We start from the raw sequence: 15,523 nt of genomic DNA on the forward strand, positions 1-15,523 counted from the left end.
AAAAACAGAGTCCAGCCTATCCCACCCAGTCTTAACTTCGGCCCTATCTCGCCCATTGTTAAGTGGGTCGCGAAAAAAACAGAGTCCAGCCTATGTCTCCCATTGTTAAGTGAGCTTGGGGCTCGAAAAAAACAGAGTCCAGCCTATCCCACCCAGTCTTAACTTCGGCCCTATCTAGCCCATTGTTAAGTGGGTCGCGAAAAAAACAAGAGTCCAGCCTATGTCTCCCATTGTTAAGTGGGCTTGGGGCTCGAAAAAAACAGAGTCCAGCCTATAACACCCAGTCTTAACTTCGGCCCTATTTCGCCCATTGTTAAGTGGGTCGCGAAAAAAACAGAGTCCAGCCTATGTCTCCCATTGTTAAGTGGGCTTGGGGCTCGAAAAAAACAGAGTCCAGCCTATCCCACCCAGTCTTAACTTCGGCCCTATCTCGCCCATTGTTAAGTGGGTCGCGAAAAAAAACAGAGTCCAGCCTATGTCTCCCATTGTTAAGTGGGCTTGGGGCTCGAAAAAAACAGAGTCCAGCCTATCCCACCCAGTCTTAACTTCGGCCCTATCTCGCCCATTGTTAAGTGGGTCGCGAAAAAAACAGAGTCCAGCCTATGTCTCCCATTGTTAAGTGGGCTTTGGGCTCGAAAAAAACAGAGTCCAGCCTATCCCACCCAGTCTTAACTTCGGCCCTATCTAGCCCATTGTTAAGTGGGTCGCGAAAAAAACAAGAGTCCAGCCTATGTCTCCCATTGTTAAGTGGGCTTGGGGCTCGAAAAAAACAGAGTCCAGCCTATAACACCCAGTCTTAACTTCGGCCCTATTTCGCCCATTGTTAAGTGGGTCGCGAAAAAAACAGAGTCCAGCCTATGTCTCCCATTGTTAAGTGGGCTTGGGGCTCGAAAAAAACAGAGTCCAGCCTATCCCACCCAGTCTTAACTTCGGCCCTATCTCGCCCATTGTTAAGTGGGTCGCGAAAAAAAACAGAGTCCAGCCTATGTCTCCCATTGTTAAGTGGGCTTGGGGCTCGAAAAAAACAGAGTCCAGCCTATCCCACCCAGTCTTAACTTCGGCCCTATCTCGCCCATTGTTAAGTGGGTCGCGAAAAAAACAGAGTCCAGCCTATGTCTCCCATTGTTAAGTGAGCTTGGGGCTCGAAAAAAACAGAGTCCAGCCTATCCCACCCAGTCTTAACTTCGGCCCTATCTAGCCCATTGTTAAGTGGGTCGCGAAAAAAACAAGAGTCCAGCCTATGTCTCCCATTGTTAAGTGGGCTTGGGGCTCGAAAAAAACAGAGTCCAGCCTATAACACCCAGTCTTAACTTCGGCCCTATTTCGCCCATTGTTAAGTGGGTCGCGAAAAAAACAGAGTCCAGCCTATGTCTCCCATTGTTAAGTGGGCTTGGGGCTCGAAAAAAACAGAGTCCAGCCTATCCCACCCAGTCTTAACTTCGGCCCTATCTCGCCCATTGTTAAGTGGGTCGCGAAAAAAAACAGAGTCCAGCCTATGTCTCCCATTGTTAAGTGGGCTTGGGGCTCGAAAAAAACAGAGTCCAGCCTATCCCACCCAGTCTTAACTTCGGCCCTATCTCGCCCATTGTTAAGTGGGTCGCGAAAAAAACAGAGTCCAGCCTATGTCTCCCATTGTTAAGTGAGCTTGGGGCTCGAAAAAAACAGAGTCCAGCCTATCCCACCCAGTCTTAACTTCGGCCCTATCTCGCCCATTGTTAAGTGGGTCGCGAAAAAAACAGAGTCCAGCCTATGTCTCCCATTGTTAAGTGGGCTTGGGGCTCGAAAAAAACAGAGTCCAGCCTATCCCACCCAGTCTTAACTTCGGCCCTATCTCGCCCATTGTTAAGTGGGTCGCGAAAAAAAACAGAGTCCAGCCTATGTCTCCCATTGTTAAGTGGGCTTGGGGCTCGAAAAAAACAAGAGTCCAGCCTATCCCACCCAGTCTTAACTTCGGCCCTATCTAGCCCATTGTTAAGTGGGTCGCGAAAAAAACAGAGTCCAGCCTATGTCTCCCATTGTTAAGTGGGCTTGGGGCTCGAAAAAAACAGAGTCCAGCCTATAACACCCAGTCTTAACTTCGGCCCTATTTCGCCCATTGTTAAGTGGGTCGCGAAAAAAACAGAGTCCAGCCTATGTCTCCCATTGTTAAGTGGGCTTGGGGCTCGAAAAAAACAGAGTCCAGCCTATAACACCCAGTCTTAACTTCGGCCCTATCTCGCCCATTGATAAGTGGGTCGCGAAAAAAACAGAGTCCAGCCTGTGTCTCCCATTGTTAAGTGGGCTTGGGGCTCGAAAAAAACAGAGTCCAGCCTATCCCACCCAGTCTTAACTTCGGCCCTATCTCGCCCATTGTTAAGTGGGTCGCGAAAAAAAACAGAGTCCAGCCTATGTCTCCCATTGTTAAGTGGGCTTGGGGCTCGAAAAAAACAGAGTCCAGCCTATCCCACCCAGTCTTAACTTCGGCCCTATCTCGCCCATTGTTAAGTGGGTCGCGAAAAAAACAGAGTCCAGCCTATGTCTCCCATTGTTAAGTGAGCTTGGGGCTCGAAAAAAACAGAGTCCAGCCTATCCCACCCAGTCTTAACTTCGGCCCTATCTCGCCCATTGTTAAGTGGGTCGCGAAAAAAACAGAGTCCAGCCTATGTCTCCCATTGTTAAGTGGGCTTGGGGCTAGAAAAAAACAGAGTCCAGCCTATCCCACCCAGTCTTAACTTCGGCCCTATCTCGCCCATTGTTAAGTGGGTCGCGAAAAAAACAGAGTCCAGCCTATGTCTCCCATTGTTAAGTGGGCTTGGGGCTCGAAAAAAACAGAGTCCAGCCTATCCCACCCAGTCTTAACTTCGGCCCTATCTCGCCCATTGTTAAGTGGGTCGCGAAAAAAACAGAGTCCAGCCTATGTCTCCCATTGTTAAGTGAGCTTGGGGCTCGAAAAAAACAGAGTCCAGCCTATCCCACCCAGTCTTAACTTCGGCCCTATCTCGCCCATTGTTAAGTGGGTCGCGAAAAAAACAGAGTCCAGCCTATGTCTCCCATTGTTAAGTGGGCTTGGGGCTCGAAAAAAACAGAGTCCAGCCTATCCCACCCAGTCTTAACTTCGGCCCTATCTCGCCCATTGTTAAGTGGGTCGCGAAAAAAAACAGAGTCCAGCCTATGTCTCCCATTGTTAAGTGGGCTTGGGGCTCGAAAAAAACAGAGTCCAGCCTATCCCACCCAGTCTTAACTTCGGCCCTATCTCGCCCATTGTTAAGTGGGTCGCGAAAAAAACAGAGTCCAGCCTATGTCTCCCATTGTTAAGTGGGCTTTGGGCTCGAAAAAAACAGAGTCCAGCCTATCCCACCCAGTCTTAACTTCGGCCCTATCTAGCCCATTGTTAAGTGGGTCGCGAAAAAAACAGAGTCCAGCCTATGTCTCCCATTGTTAAGTGGGCTTGGGGCTCGAAAAAAACAGAGTCCAGCCTATAACACCCAGTCTTAACTTCGGCCCTATTTCGCCCATTGTTAAGTGGGTCGCGAAAAAAACAGAGTCCAGCCTATGTCTCCCATTGTTAAGTGGGCTTGGGGCTCGAAAAAAACAGAGTCCAGCCTATAACACCCAGTCTTAACTTCGGCCCTATCTCGCCCATTGTTAAGTGGGTCGCGAAAAAAACAGAGTCCAGCCTATGTCTCCCATTGTTAAGTGGGCTTGGGGCTCGAAAAAAACAGAGTCCAGCCTATCCCACCCAGTCTTAACTTCGGCCCTATCTCGCCCATTGTTAAGTGGGTCGCGAAAAAAACAGAGTCCAGCCTATGTCTCCCATTGTTAAGTGAGCTTGGGGCTCGAAAAAAACAGAGTCCAGCCTATCCCACCCAGTCTTAACTTCGGCCCTATCTCGCCCATTGTTAAGTGGGTCGCGAAAAAAACAGAGTCCAGCCTATGTCTCCCATTGTTAAGTGGGCTTGGGGCTAGAAAAAAACAGAGTCCAGCCTATCCCACCCAGTCTTAACTTCGGCCCTATCTCGCCCATTGTTAAGTGGGTCGCGAAAAAAACAGAGTCCAGCCTATGTCTCCCATTGTTAAGTGGGCTTGGGGCTAGAAAAAAACAGAGTCCAGCCTATCCCACCCAGTCTTAACTTCGGCAATATCTCGCCCATTGTTAAGTGGGTCGCGAAAAAAACAGAGTCCAGCCTATGTCTCCCATTGTTAAGTGGGCTTGGGGCTCGAAAAAAACAGAGTCCAGCCAATGTCTCCCATTGTTAAGTGGGCTTGGGGCTCGAAAAAAACAGAGTCCAGCCTATCCCACCCAGTCTTAACTTCGGCCCTATCTAGCCCATTGTTAAGTGGGTCGCGAAAAAAACAGAGTCCAGCCTATGTCGCCCATTGTTAAGTGGGCTTGGGGCTCGAAAAAAACAGAGTCCAGCCTATCCCACCCAGTCTTAACTTCGGCCCTATCTCGCCCATTGTTAAGTGGGTCGCGAAAAAAACAGAGTCCAGCCTATGTCTCCCATTGTTAAGTTGGCTTGGGGCTCGAAAAAAACAGAGTCCAGCCAATGTCTCCCATTGTTAAGTGGGCTTGGGGCTCGAAAAAAACAGAGTCCAGCCTATCCCACCCAGTCTTAACTTCGGCCCTATCTAGCCCATTGTTAAGTGGGTGGCGAAAAAAACAGAGTTCAGCCTATGTCTCCCATTGTTAAGTGGGCTTGGGGCTAGAAAAAAAACAGAGTCCAGCCTATCCCACCCAGTCTTAACTTCGGCCCTATCTAGCCCATTGTTAAGTGGGTCGCGAAAAAAACAGAGTCCAGCCTATGTCTCCCATTGTTAAGTGGGCTTGGGGCTAGAAAAAAACAGAGTCCAGCCTATCCCACCCAGTCTTAACTTCGGCAATATCTCGCCCATTGTTAAGTGGGTCGCGAAAAAAACAGAGTCCAGCCTATGTCTCCCATTGTTAAGTGGGCTTGGGGCTCGAAAAAAACAGAGTCCAGCCCATCCCAACCAGTCTTAACTTCGGCCCTATCTAGCCCATTGTTAAGTGGGTCGCGAAAAAAACAGAGTCCAGCCTATGTCGCCCATTGTTAAGTGGGCTTGGGGCTCGAAAAAAACAGAGTCCAGCCTATCCCACCCAGTCTTAACTTCGGCCCTATCTCGCCCATTGTTAAGTGGGTCGCGAAAAAAACAGAGTCCAGCCTATGTCGCCCATTGTTAAGTGGGCTTGGGGCTCGAAAAAAACAGAGTCCAGCCCATCCCACCCAGTCTTAACTTCGGCCCTATCTCGCCCATTGTTAAGTGGGTAGCGAAAAAAACAGAGTCCAGCCTATGTCTGCCATTGTTAAGTGGGCATGGGGCTCGAAAAAAACAGAGTCCAGCCTATAACACCCAGTCTTAACTTCGGCCCTATTTCGCCCATTGTTAAGTGGGTCGCGAAAAAAACAGAGTCCAGCCTATGTCTCCCATTGTTAAGTGGGCTTGGGGCTCGAAAAAAACAGAGTCCAGCCTATCCCATCCAGTCTTAACTTCGGCCCTATCTCGCCCATTGTTAAGTGGGTCGCGAAAAAAAACAGTGTCCAGCCTATGTCGCCCATTGTTAAGTGGGCTTGGGGCTCGAAAAAAACAGAGTCCAGCCTATCCCACCCAGTCTTAACTTCGGCCCTATCTCGCCCATTGTTAAGTGGGTCGCGAAAAAAACAGAGTCCAGCCTATGTCTCCCATTGTTAAGTGGGCTTGGGGCTAGAAAAAAACAGAGTCCAGCCTATCCCACCCAGTCTTAACTTCGGCCCTATCTAGCCCATTGTTAAGTGGGTCGCGAAAAAAACAGAGTCCAGCCTATGTCTCCCATTGTTAAGTGGGCTTGGGGCTAGAAAAAAACAGAGTCCAGCCTATCCCACCCAGTCTTAACTTCGGCAATATCTCGCCCATTGTTAAGTGGGTCGCGAAAAAAACAGAGTCCAGCCTATGTCTCCCATTGTTAAGTGGGCTTGGGGCTCGAAAAAAACAGAGTCCAGCCCATCCCACCCAGTCTTAACTTCGGCCCTATCTAGCCCATTGTTAAGTGGGTCGCGAAAAAAACAGAGTCCAGCCTATGTCGCCCATTGTTAAGTGGGCTTGGGGCTCGAAAAAAACAGAGTCCAGCCTATCCCACCCAGTCTTAACTTCGGCCCTATCTCGCCCATTGTTAAGTGGGTCGCGAAAAAAACAGAGTCCAGCCTATGTCGCCCATTGTTAAGTGGGCTTGGGGCTCGAAAAAAACAGAGTCCAGCCCATCCCACCCAGTCTTAACTTCGGCCCTATCTCGCCCATTGTTAAGTGGGTCGCGAAAAAAACAGAGTCCAGCCTATGTCTGCCATTGTTAAGTGGGCATGGGGCTCGAAAAAAACAGAGTCCAGCCTATAACACCCAGTCTTAACTTCGGCCCTATTTCGCCCATTGTTAAGTGGGTCGCGAAAAAAACAGAGTCCAGCCTATGTCTCCCATTGTTAAGTGGGCTTGGGGCTCGAAAAAAACAGAGTCCAGCCTATCCCACCCAGTCTTAACTTCGGCCCTATCTCGCCCATTGTTAAGTGGGTCGCGAAAAAAACAGAGTCCAGCCTATGTCGCCCATTGTTAAGTGGGCTTGGGGCTCGAAAAAAACAGAGTCCAGCCCATCCCACCCAGTCTTAACTTCGGCCCTATCTCGCCCATTGTTAAGTGGGTAGCGAAAAAAACAGAGTCCAGCCTATGTCTGCCATTGTTAAGTGGGCATGGGGCTCGAAAAAAACAGAGTCCAGCCTATAACACCCAGTCTTAACTTCGGCCCTATTTCGCCCATTGTTAAGTGGGTCGCGAAAAAAACAGAGTCCAGCCTATGTCTCCCATTGTTAAGTGGGCTTGGGGCTCGAAAAAAACAGAGTCCAGCCTATCCCATCCAGTCTTAACTTCGGCCCTATCTCGCCCATTGTTAAGTGGGTCGCGAAAAAAAACAGTGTCCAGCCTATGTCGCCCATTGTTAAGTGGGCTTGGGGCTCGAAAAAAACAGAGTCCAGCCTATCCCACCCAGTCTTAACTTCGGCCCTATCTCGCCCATTGTTAAGTGGGTCGCGAAAAAAACAGAGTCCAGCCTATGTCTCCCATTGTTAAGTGGGCTTGGGGCTAGAAAAAAACAGAGTCCAGCCTATCCCACCCAGTCTTAACTTCGGCCCTATCTAGCCCATTGTTAAGTGGGTCGCGAAAAAAACAGAGTCCAGCCTATGTCTCCCATTGTTAAGTGGGCTTGGGGCTAGAAAAAAACAGAGTCCAGCCTATCCCACCCAGTCTTAACTTCGGCAATATCTCGCCCATTGTTAAGTGGGTCGCGAAAAAAACAGAGTCCAGCCTATGTCGCCCATTGTTAAGTGGGCTTGGGGCTCGAAAAAAACAGAGTCCAGCCCATCCCACCCAGTCTTAACTTCGGCCCTATCTCGCCCATTGTTAAGTGGGTAGCGAAAAAAACAGAGTCCAGCCTATGTCTGCCATTGTTAAGTGGGCATGGGGCTCGAAAAAAACAGAGTCCAGCCTATAACACCCAGTCTTAACTTCGGCCCTATTTCGCCCATTGTTAAGTGGGTCGCGAAAAAAACAGAGTCCAGCCTATGTCTCCCATTGTTAAGTGGGCTTGGGGCTCGAAAAAAACAGAGTCCAGCCTATCCCATCCAGTCTTAACTTCGGCCCTATCTCGCCCATTGTTAAGTGGGTCGCGAAAAAAAACAGTGTCCAGCCTATGTCGCCCATTGTTAAGTGGGCTTGGGGCTCGAAAAAAACAGAGTCCAGCCTATCCCACCCAGTCTTAACTTCGGCCCTATCTCGCCCATTGTTAAGTGGGTCGCGAAAAAAACAGAGTCCAGCCTATGTCTCCCATTGTTAAGTGGGCTTGGGGCTAGAAAAAAACAGAGTCCAGCCTATCCCACCCAGTCTTAACTTCGGCCCTATCTAGCCCATTGTTAAGTGGGTCGCGAAAAAAACAGAGTCCAGCCTATGTCTCCCATTGTTAAGTGGGCTTGGGGCTAGAAAAAAACAGAGTCCAGCCTATCCCACCCAGTCTTAACTTCGGCAATATCTCGCCCATTGTTAAGTGGGTCGCGAAAAAAACAGAGTCCAGCCTATGTCTCCCATTGTTAAGTGGGCTTGGGGCTCGAAAAAAACAGAGTCCAGCCCATCCCACCCAGTCTTAACTTCGGCCCTATCTAGCCCATTGTTAAGTGGGTCGCGAAAAAAACAGAGTCCAGCCTATGTCGCCCATTGTTAAGTGGGCTTGGGGCTCGAAAAAAACAGAGTCCAGCCTATCCCACCCAGTCTTAACTTCGGCCCTATCTCGCCCATTGTTAAGTGGGTCGCGAAAAAAACAGAGTCCAGCCTATGTCGCCCATTGTTAAGTGGGCTTGGGGCTCGAAAAAAACAGAGTCCAGCCCATCCCACCCAGTCTTAACTTCGGCCCTATCTCGCCCATTGTTAAGTGGGTCGCGAAAAAAAACAGTGTCCAGCCTATGTCGCCCATTGTTAAGTGGGCTTGGGGCTCGAAAAAAACAGAGTCCAGCCTATCCCACCCAGTCTTAACTTCGGCCCTATCTCGCCCATTGTTAAGTGGGTCGCGAAAAAAACAGAGTCCAGCCTATGTCTCCCATTGTTAAGTGGGCTTGGGGCTCGAAAAAAACGGAGTCCAGCCTATCCCATCCAGTCTTAACTTCGGCCCTATCTCGCCCATTGTTAAGTGGGTCGCGAAAAAAAACAGTGTCCAGCCTATGTCGCCCATTGTTAAGTGGGCTTGGGGCTCGAAAAAAACAGAGTCCAGCCTATCCCACCCAGTCTTAACTTCGGCCCTATCTCGCCCATTGTTAAGTGGGTCGCGAAAAAAACAGAGTCCAGCCTATGTCTCCCATTGTTAAGTGGGCTTTGGGCTCGAAAAAAACAGAGTCCAGCCTATCCCACCCAGTCTTAACTTCGGCCCTATCTAGCCCATTGTTAAGTGGGTCGCGAAAAAAACAAGAGTCCAGCCTATGTCTCCCATTGTTAAGTGGGCTTGGGGCTCGAAAAAAACAGAGTCCAGCCTATCCCACCCAGTCTTAACTTCGGCCCTATCTCGCCCATTGTTAAGTGGGTCGCGAAAAAAACAGAGTCCAGCCTATGTCTCCCATTGTTAAGTGGGCTTGGGGCTCGAAAAAAACAGAGTCCAGCCTATCCCACCCAGTCTTAACTTCGGCCCTATCTCGCCCATTGTTAAGTGGGTCGCGAAAAAAACAGAGTCCAGCCTATGTCTCCCATTGTTAAGTGGGCTTTGGGCTCGAAAAAAACAGAGTCCAGCCTATCCCACCCAGTCTTAACTTCGGCCCTATCTAGCCCATTGTTAAGTGGGTCGCGAAAAAAACAGAGTCCAGCCTATGTCTCCCATTGTTAAGTGGGCTTGGGGCTCGAAAAAAACAGAGTCCAGCCTATAACACCCAGTCTTAACTTCGGCCCTATTTCGCCCATTGTTAAGTGGGTCGCGAAAAAAACAGAGTCCAGCCTATGTCTCCCATTGTTAAGTGGGCTTGGGGCTCGAAAAAAACAGAGTCCAGCCTATAACACCCAGTCTTAACTTCGGCCCTATCTCGCCCATTGTTGAGTGGGTCGCGAAAAAAACAGAGTCCAGCCTATGTCTCCCATTGTTAAGTGGGCTTGGGGCTAGAAAAAAAACAGAGTCCAGCCTATCTCACCCAGTCTTAACTTCGGCCCTATCTCGCCCATTGTTAAGTGGGTCGCGAAAAAAACAGAGTCCAGCCTATGTCTCCCATTGTTAAGTGGGCTTGGGGCTCGAAAAAAACAGAGTCCAGCCTATCCCACCCAGTCTTAACTTCGGCCCTATCTCGCCCATTGTTAAGTGGGTCGCGAAACAAACAGAGTCCAGCCTATGTCGCCCATTGTTAAGTGGGCTTGGGGCTCGAAAAAAACGGAGTCCAGCCTATCCCACCCAGTCTTAACTTCGGCCCTATCTCGCCCATTGTTAAGTGGGTCGCGAAAAAAACAGAGTCCAGCCTATGTCTCCCATTGTTAAGTGGGCTTGGGGCTCGAAAAAAACGGAGTCCAGCCTATCCCATCCAGTCTTAACTTCGGCCCTATCTCGCCCATTGTTAAGTGGGTCGCGAAAAAAACAGAGTCCAGCCTATGTCTCCCATTGTTAAGTGGGCTTGGGGCTCGAAAAAAACAGAGTCCAGCCCATCCCACCCAGTCTTAACTTCGGCCCTATCTAGCCCATTGTTAAGTGGGTCGCGAAAAAAACAGAGTCCAGCCTATGTCGCCCATTGTTAAGTGGGCTTGGGGCTCGAAAAAAACAGAGTCCAGCCTATCCCACCCAGTCTTAACTTCGGCCCTATCTCGCCCATTGTTAAGTGGGTCGCGAAAAAAACAGAGTCCAGCCTATGTCGCCCATTGTTAAGTGGGCTTGGGGCTCGAAAAAAACAGAGTCCAGCCCATCCCACCCAGTCTTAACTTCGGCCCTATCTCGCCCATTGTTAAGTGGGTCGCGAAAAAAACAGAGTCCAGCCTATGTCTGCCATTGTTAAGTGGGCATGGGGCTCGAAAAAAACAGAGTCCAGCCTATAACACCCAGTCTTAACTTCGGCCCTATTTCGCCCATTGTTAAGTGGGTCGCGAAAAAAACAGAGTCCAGCCTATGTCTCCCATTGTTAAGTGGGCTTGGGGCTCGAAAAAAACGGAGTCCAGCCTATCCCATCCAGTCTTAACTTCGGCCCTATCTCGCCCATTGTTAAGTGGGTCGCGAAAAAAAACAGTGTCCAGCCTATGTCGCCCATTGTTAAGTGGGCTTGGGGCTCGAAAAAAACAGAGTCCAGCCTATCCCACCCAGTCTTAACTTCGGCCCTATCTCGCCCATTGTTAAGTGGGTCGCGAAAAAAACAGAGTCCAGCCTATGTCTCCCATTGTTAAGTGGGCTTTGGGCTCGAAAAAAACAGAGTCCAGCCTATCCCACCCAGTCTTAACTTCGGCCCTATCTAGCCCATTGTTAAGTGGGTCGCGAAAAAAACAAGAGTCCAGCCTATGTCTCCCATTGTTAAGTGGGCTTGGGGCTCGAAAAAAACAGAGTCCAGCCTATCCCACCCAGTCTTAACTTCGGCCCTATCTCGCCCATTGTTAAGTGGGTCGCGAAAAAAACAGAGTCCAGCCTATGTCTCCCATTGTTAAGTGGGCTTGGGGCTCGAAAAAAACAGAGTCCAGCCTATCCCACCCAGTCTTAACTTCGGCCCTATCTCGCCCATTGTTAAGTGGGTCGCGAAAAAAACAGAGTCCAGCCTATGTCTCCCATTGTTAAGTGGGCTTTGGGCTCGAAAAAAACAGAGTCCAGCCTATCCCACCCAGTCTTAACTTCGGCCCTATCTAGCCCATTGTTAAGTGGGTCGCGAAAAAAACAGAGTCCAGCCTATGTCTCCCATTGTTAAGTGGGCTTGGGGCTCGAAAAAAACAGAGTCCAGCCTATAACACCCAGTCTTAACTTCGGCCCTATTTCGCCCATTGTTAAGTGGGTCGCGAAAAAAACAGAGTCCAGCCTATGTCTCCCATTGTTAAGTGGGCTTGGGGCTCGAAAAAAACAGAGTCCAGCCTATAACACCCAGTCTTAACTTCGGCCCTATCTCGCCCATTGTTGAGTGGGTCGCGAAAAAAACAGAGTCCAGCCTATGTCTCCCATTGTTAAGTGGGCTTGGGGCTAGAAAAAAAACAGAGTCCAGCCTATCTCACCCAGTCTTAACTTCGGCCCTATCTCGCCCATTGTTAAGTGGGTCGCGAAAAAAACAGAGTCCAGCCTATGTCTCCCATTGTTAAGTGGGCTTGGGGCTCGAAAAAAACAGAGTCCAGCCTATCCCACCCAGTCTTAACTTCGGCCCTATCTCGCCCATTGTTAAGTGGGTCGCGAAACAAACAGAGTCCAGCCTATGTCGCCCATTGTTAAGTGGGCTTGGGGCTCGAAAAAAACGGAGTCCAGCCTATCCCACCCAGTCTTAACTTCGGCCCTATCTCGCCCATTGTTAAGTGGGTCGCGAAAAAAACAGAGTCCAGCCTATGTCTCCCATTGTTAAGTGGGCTTTGGGCTCGAAAAAAACAGAGTCCAGCCTATCCCACCCAGTCTTCACTTCGGCCCTATCTAGCCCATTGTTAAGTGGGTTGCGAAAAAAACAAGAGTCCAGCCTATGTCTCCCATTGTTAAGTGGGCTTGGGGCTCGAAAAAAACAGAGTCCAGCCTATCCCACCCAGTCTTAACTTCGGCCCTATCTAGCCCATTGTTAAGTGGGTCGCGAAAAAAACAGAGTCCAGCCTATGTCGCCCATTGTTAAGTGGGCTTGGGGCTCGAAAAAAACAGAGTCCAGCCTATCCCACCCAGTCTTAACTTCGGTCCTATCTCGCCCATTGTTAAGTGGGTCGCGAAAAAAACAGAGTCCAGCCTATGTCTCCCATTGTTAAGTTGGCTTGGGGCTCGAAAAAAACAGAGTCCAGCCAATGTCTCCCATTGTTAAGTGGGCTTGGGGCTCGAAAAAAACAGAGTCCAGCCTATCCCACCCAGTCTTAACTTCGGCCCTATCTAGCCCATTGTTAAGTGGGTGGCGAAAAAAACAGAGTTCAGCCTATGTCTCCCATTGTTAAGTGGGCTTGGGGCTAGAAAAAAAACAGAGTCCAGCCTATCTCACCCAGTCTTAACTTCGGCCCTATCTCGCCCATTGTTAAGTGGGTCGCGAAAAAAACAGAGTCCAGCCTATGTCTCCCATTGTTAAGTGGGCTTGGGGCTCGAAAAAAACAGAGTCCAGCCTATCCCACCCAGTCTTAACTTCGGCCCTATCTCGCCCATTGTTAAGTGGGTCGCGAAACAAACAGAGTCCAGCCTATGTCGCCCATTGTTAAGTGGGCTTGGGGCTCGAAAAAAACGGAGTCCAGCCTATCCCACCCAGTCTTAACTTCGGCCCTATCTCGCCCATTGTTAAGTGGGTCGCGAAAAAAACAGAGTCCAGCCTATGTCTCCCATTGTTAAGTGGGCTTTGGGCTCGAAAAAAACAGAGTCCAGCCTATCCCACCCAGTCTTAACTTCGGCCCTATCTAGCCCATTGTTAAGTGGGTCGCGAAAAAAACAGAGTCCAGCCTATGTCTCCCATTGTTAAGTGGGCTTGGGGCTCGAAAAAAACAGAGTCCAGCCTATAACACCCAGTCTTAACTTCGGCCCTATTTCGCCCATTGTTAAGTGGGTCGCGAAAAAAACAGAGTCCAGCCTATGTCTCCCATTGTTAAGTGGGCTTGGGGCTCGAAAAAAACAGAGTCCAGCCTATAACACCCAGTCTTAACTTCGGCCCTATCTCGCCCATTGTTAAGTGGGTCGCGAAAAAAACAGAGTCCAGCCTATGTCTCCCATTGTTAAGTGGGCTTGGGGCTAGAAAAAAAACAGAGTCCAGCCTATCTCACCCAGTCTTAACTTCGGCCCTATCTCGCCCATTGTTAAGTGGGTCGCGAAAAAAACAGAGTCCAGCCTATGTCTCCCATTGTTAAGTGGGCTTGGGGCTCGAAAAAAACAGAGTCCAGCCTATCCCACCCAGTCTTAACTTCGGCCCTATCTCGCCCATTGTTAAGTGGGTCGCGAAACAAACAGAGTCCAGCCTATGTCGCCCATTGTTAAGTGGGCTTGGGGCTCGAAAAAAACGGAGTCCAGCCTATCCCACCCAGTCTTAACTTCGGCCCTATCTCGCCCATTGTTAAGTGGGTCGCGAAAAAAACAGAGTCCAGCCTATGTCTCCCATTGTTAAGTGGGCTTTGGGCTCGAAAAAAACAGAGTCCAGCCCATCCCACCCAGTCTTAACTTCGGCCCTATCTAGCCCATTGTTAAGTGGGTCGCGAAAAAAACAAGAGTCCAGCCTATGTCTCCCATTGTTAAGTGGGCTTGGGGCTCGAAAAAAACAGAGTCCAGCCTATCCCACCCAGTCTTAACTTCGGCCATATCTAGCCCATTGTTAAGTGGGTCGCGAAAAAAACAGAGTCCAGCCTATGTCGCCCATTGTTAAGTGGGCTTGGGGCTCGAAAAAAACAGAGTCCAGCCTATCCCACCCAGTCTTAACTTCGGTCCTATCTCGCCCATTGTTAAGTGGGTCGCGAAAAAAACAGAGTCCAGCCTATGTCTCCCATTGTTAAGTTGGCTTGGGGCTCGAAAAAAACAGAGTCCAGCCAATGTCTCCCATTGTTAAGTGGGCTTGGGGCTCGAAAAAAACAGAGTCCAGCCTATCCCACCCAGTCTTAACTTCGGCCCTATCTAGCCCATTGTTAAGTGGGTGGCGAAAAAAACAGAGTTCAGCCTATGTCTCCCATTGTTAAGTGGGCTTGGGGCTAGAAAAAAAACAGAGTCCAGCCTATCTCACCCAGTCTTAACTTCGGCCCTATCTCGCCCATTGTTAAGTGGGTCGCGAAAAAAACAGAGTCCAGCCTATGTCTCCCATTGTTAAGTGGGCTTGGGGCTCGAAAAAAACAGAGTCCAGCCTATCCCACCCAGTCTTAACTTCGGCCCTATCTCGCCCATTGTTAAGTGGGTCGCGAAACAAACAGAGTCCAGCCTATGTCGCCCATTGTTAAGTGGGCTTGGGGCTCGAAAAAAACGGAGTCCAGCCTATCCCACCCAGTCTTAACTTCGGCCCTATCTCGCCCATTGTTAAGTGGGTCGCGAAAAAAACAGAGTCCAGCCTATGTCTCCCATTGTTAAGTGGGCTTTGGGCTCGAAAAAAACAGAGTCCAGCCTATCCCACCCAGTCTTAACTTCGGCCCTATCTAGCCCATTGTTAAGTGGGTCGCGAAAAAAACAAGAGTCCAGCCTATGTCTCCCATTGTTAAGTGGGCTTGGGGCTCGAAAAAAACAGAGTCCAGCCTATCCCACCCAGTCTTAACTTCGGCCCTATCTCGCCCATTGTTAAGTGGGTCGCGAAAAAAACAGAGTCCAGCCTATGTCTCCCACTGTTAAGTGGGCTTGGGGCTCGAAAAAAACAGAGTCCAGCCTATCCCACCCAGTCTTAACTTCGGCCCTATCTCGCCCATTGTTAAGTGGGTCGCGAAAAAAACAGAGTCCAGCCTATGTCTCCCATTGTTAAGTGGGCTTTGGGCTCGAAAAAAACAGAGTCCAGCCTATCCCACCCAGTCTTAACTTCGGCCCTATCTAGCCCATTGTTAAGTGGGTCGCGAAAAAAACAGAGTCCAGCCTATGTCTCCCATTGTTAAGTGGGCTTGGGGCTCGAAAAAAACAGAGTCCAGCCTATAACACCCAGTCTTAACTTCGGCCCTATTTCGCCCATTGTTAAGTGGGTCGCGAAAAAAACAGAGTCCAGCCTATGTCTCCCATTGTTAAGTGGGCTTGGGGCTCGAAAAAAACAGAGTCCAGCCTATAACACCCAGTCTTAACTTCGGCCCTATCTCGCCCATTGTTAAGTGGGTCGCGAAAAAAACAGAGTCCAGCCTATGTCTCCCATTGTTAAGTGGGCTTGGGGCTCGAAAAAAACAGAGTCCAGCCTATCCCACCCAGTCTTAACTTCGGTCC

Source organism: Ascidia mentula, chromosome 1 (assembly GCF_947561715.1).
Source record: "Ascidia mentula chromosome 1, kaAscMent1.1, whole genome shotgun sequence".
Lineage (NCBI taxonomy): Eukaryota > Metazoa > Chordata > Ascidiacea > Phlebobranchia > Ascidiidae > Ascidia > Ascidia mentula.